Genomic DNA, 4,830 nt, shown 5'->3' on the forward strand with positions numbered 1-4,830 from the left:
GTCCAAGGACAGAGCCTTGGAGGACCCCACTGGTCACAGGGCACCATGATGATTGACTTCCATCAATTTCTACCCTCTGGGTCTGACCACAGAGCCGACTTCCCAGCCAGCGAATCGTGGTGGACCCAAGGCCACAATTGGCCAGTTTCACCAAGAGGTGATATAGGATACCAGATCTAAGGCTTTTATGAAGTCAAGATATATGATCCTGGAGTCTGCTGGAGCATGGTACTTATCACGCTCCAGCAGACTTGATTAACCATGCTGAAATTACAGCATGACAGACCAGCTTCACTGCACATCTATAGGAGCCCTAAAATACTAACACAGTAAAGCAGTGACATGTGGCTCTTCCCTCCCACCTGTTTTTCCTTTCCCCTGTGACTGAAGCACAGACTCATCCCTGCTAGCTGTGCCTCCTCCTTCCCAGCCCGTCTTCAGGCAGGTCAGCACTATAATAAAGAAATTAGTTCTTGAAATGGGGTGCCACTCAGTTCACAAAAGTTACAGAAGGTGCCTTGAGCCTAAGGCTGAGAACCACTGCAGTAAAGCCTGGGTTAAACTTTGCTGAATAGGTTCAGCCAGTGCACTATGCTGCTTATATACCACAAAATTTGCAGGGGAACATTCAACCAAGTTTAGTTACTATTTCTAGAAACTCATCCCAGAAGAGGCTATTTTCTTGTGCGTATTTAAGAAGGAATTGGCCATTTTAAATTATGACTAAAAATTAAAATTAATGAGGATTCTGGGATCTGTGGAGATCATTCTTGCTGTGACCCATGGGGTGGTGCCAGAAAGTCTGTAGCAGCTACTCATACCTGGAGTGTCTTCCTATTTTCAGCTCACCTTTCCTATTTGTTTCTCCCTTAGTGGGCAGTTAACCTTGTTGACTAGATTGGCCTTGCAGTGACCCAAAAAAGGGGTCAGTACCTAGTGGTCAGCAGGTTCTGTATATAGACTTTTCTGGTTCTTCTCTACACAACTAGAGGTTAGTAGGGACCATCAGTAGGAAGAGGGGCTGTTCATACTCTCTTACTGGCAGTCTGAAGTGGTGTTACTTTCCAGTATCTGGAAGAGGCAGCAGGAATGGCATCTGTGAAACAAATTATATTAAAGTGATGAGGGCAGGAGGGAGGGGACAGAGAGAATTACTGTATGTCAGCTTCTCTGCAGTCCCTGTTTTGTGTTTTTTGCTCCTGTCCTTTGGCAAATAAAAGTTAATTAGGACAGCTTAGCCTTGAATGAAATAGACCTAAATTATCATGGCTTATTTTCACTTTCCGTGGGATAGCAGTGGACATGTAAAACAGCTACTCTGGAGCAGATGGCATGCAGGGATTCCCCTCCCCTCTCTTTTAACCCAGTATCGTTTGTTCCTCTATTCATCCTCTTCTTTCTTTTGGTTCCAGAAGCAGCAGCAGTCAGCCAGAGAAAATACAGCAAGTGTCAGTGACTGGTCCAGGGAACAAGCAAAATTCTCTTGCAGCCTGAATAGCTTCAGTGCAATACTGGGCCCCATGTAGGCTAGCAGGAGTAAGGGTCTATTTAGTAGGATTTTCATGATAAGAAGAAACAGCCTCTAGCCACCACAGTAAACTAGTTTGTGAAAAATGCTAGGAAACTTTGTCTGCCAAGAGTATTTCTAGCAGGTTAAGAGAACTTTTAAGAATTTGAGAAGGAAAACTCCCAGACAGACTAGGCCAAAGAACTAATGTAGTCATCCTTTTAATGGATACTGTATAGGAGAATTATATAGCAGTACAGAATTAATGCCCCGCAAAATCTTCCTGTCTTTGGGAACACTTCCTCAAGCCAGGGAAGATACACTGTAGGTGACCCAACTCCAGCTTCAAACTGCACTCAAACAGCATATGGAAGCAACAGATTGAGACCGCCTCACAGGACAGTATGAAGTACTTAAGACTGTAAGCTGCTGGGCTCTAGAGAAATATTTATTTACAAAGGTTACTTTGCTTAGGATGATTTTAGGTAAACAGTAACCCAAGGATTTATTCATTCCTGTACATAGAAGCTGTGTCTTCCTTAATGGCAATGAAATATAGACCCTTTCTCAAGCCTGAGATGCATGGAGTTCTGTCTTGCACCCTAACATTTCCAAGTCATTAAGAGTTTTTAAGTTAGTGTCTCCAGGAACTCTTGAACTGTACCAGGAGCTCTCTTGGTTACCAAACAGCTGTTGCTGCTGGGACGAACAAAACTGCAGGTCAAATTTGTATGATGGTGTGGGGAAGGACAAGGGAGGGAGAAGTTTGGAAAGAGCTTTGGCCATCAGGCTGGACAATCACGTGAACTTCACTGTGATGCTGTGCCAAAAAGGCTAAAGCAGTCTTTAGAGAACGTCAAGTAGAAGTAAGAGGTAGCACCTCTGTATTCAACACTGCTGCTGGAATATTGTGTTCAGTTCCGGTGTATACGATGCAAAAAGGACATTTAGAATTTATGGAAAGTTGAGACGAGCTGCACGAATAATAAAATGGCTGAGGGAAAAAAATAATTTCCTATAATGAGAATCAAGGAGGTCAATTTATTTACCTTATCAAAAGAAAGGTTAAAGAGTGACCTGATTGCAGTCTACAGGTATTTACATAGAGAATATAAATTTGACAGAAGGCTCTTCAAGCTAGCAAAAGTATGACAAGACATGATGGCTGGAAGCTGAACTTGGACAAATTTAGACTAGAAATAAGGTACAAATGTTTAACAGATAGGGTAAGCAACTACTGGAAAAAACATACTGAGTGTTGTGGTAGATTACCCACCCCAGAAATTTTTAAACCAAAATTGGCTATTTTTTCTAAAAGGATACACTCTAGTTAGGTCAAGCAGGATTCAATTCAGGGGAGTCCTTTCATCTGTATTATACAGGAGGTCAAATTAGATGACTACAACACTCCCTTTAGCCTTAAGAATCTATGAATCTTCTCCAACTCCAGGAAGTAGTTCATCGAGACCCAGCCTACCCTCAAGATACAACCTACTTAGCTCTAAACCTAGGCTAGATTGGATATTTTGAGACCTGTGAATTCCCCACCAATCCAGATGTTAACAAAGAGTAGGTCTGGGTACCAAAGCTCACTGCTGCTGGCTCCCCCATCCTCTCTCCCCCACTCTTCCTGCTGACAGCCCCAGAGCTAGGAGGTGAAGGCAGGGCTGGGAAGAGAGGTAGCTCCTCAGGTGCCAGCTCGCCACAATTCTGCCAAGTCCCAGGCAAACATCTATTGGGTTAGGGCGGTGTTCTAATTCATGGCGCTTTATTTAAAGTGCCATGAATTAGATCAGGGGCCTGCACATCTGTCAGTGCCCTGTATTACATTCTACCAACTATTAATTATACACAGTGAAGAAATTTGGAAAGGGTCATTTATAGAACTGCTAAACTAACCTTTCTGTTTTCTTTCAGAGATTAATTTGCCTTTATTTAGCTAAGTTATGTTGCATAGCAGTAGTCAGAACACTACTTCCATTTGATGACTTGAAGCCAAAGGAAAGTTGATGCCTTTGAAACATCATCTCTCTTTTGGTGTGGCTACTAAGCTACAATAGGCCACCCAGATCAGTGGTTCTCAACCTTTTTGGACTCAAAGTGCTCCTTGCCAGGCAGAAGGCACCCCTCTATAACTTTTGTGAATTGAGTGGCACTCCATTTTAAAAACTAATTTATTTATTACAGGGCTTGCCTCCTTGCAGAAGAGGCCGGCAGGAACTAGGCAGGAAAAACCTGAGCCTGCCGTTCTCTGTTTATCTCTTCACACATGCACACCCTTCAAAGGAACTCATGGCACCCCAGGGTACCCCAGCACCCTGGTTGAGAATCACTGACCTAGATTATTTTAAATTCATGGCAACATGGAATCAGGGACAAGTGCAGCCACTCTTCAGTTAAAGTTCATAAAGAATTCTGAAGCTCTCTGATGAAAGTAGCGTCACCTATTATTCCAGTCATAAAAACTAGACGGGAAGAGCCATCAAGCCATTGTCTGTTCTGTCTCTGTATTACTTCTGCATGTTGCAGATAAATGTTCTATTTATTTTAATGCAACAAGGTCAGAGTAAATAAAGAAACATTACCTATAAGAGTTAATCTATGTCTCAACCTGCAAGGACAAGAACTCTTCAACAGGGTGAGCTACGTGTGCTAAGATATATAGCTCATATCACTAACATTCACTTATGTCATATAATAATATAGATGTAGGTAATTTGGGAAAGGCTTGTACTTTCACTTAGGTATAAGAATGGGGGGTGAAAGGGGAGTTTCAGCTTATACTTCTTCATTTTCCCTGCCTACATCACCATTAACTGCCAGGTGAGAAAGATGTCCATGGTGAAAACATGTTTATATGTAGGGAGCCTGTGAGATGGGCAAGTAAAGACAAATGAGCCAAACAGATCCAGAAATGAAAAGGACAGCATGACACATCCTGTAAAGTTTGCTCCTGGAATAAAAGGGAACCAGGGAAAACTTGTGGCTCAGTTCCTACCTAAGGCTGCTCCTTGGACAGTACAATAGCATCCTGCCCTTTGTGGGAGGATATATGGACTCAGTGTAGCCCTCTGAAGTCAGGCCAGGAATCAGTTAAAAGCAGCTGTGTGAGGTAGTCGTGAACTTCAAGCATGAGGTGTTAGACTGGAGTTGTAAGCTATAGCAACAGTTACACTCTTTTGCAAAGGCTTTATACACTTCAAGCTTTGATGTCATCATATTTGGTTTCTTAAAAACCTTAGTCCCATTAGTTTTATCTCTCTGTTAATACTCATGGTGAATATAATTGTAAATTGTAAACGTGTGTTAAATAAATACTTATT

The sequence above is a fragment of the Gavialis gangeticus genome, unplaced genomic scaffold (genome assembly GCF_001723915.1).
Source record: "Gavialis gangeticus isolate Ggan-Ray unplaced genomic scaffold, GavGan_comp1, whole genome shotgun sequence".
Classification (NCBI taxonomy): Eukaryota; Metazoa; Chordata; order Crocodylia; family Gavialidae; genus Gavialis; species Gavialis gangeticus.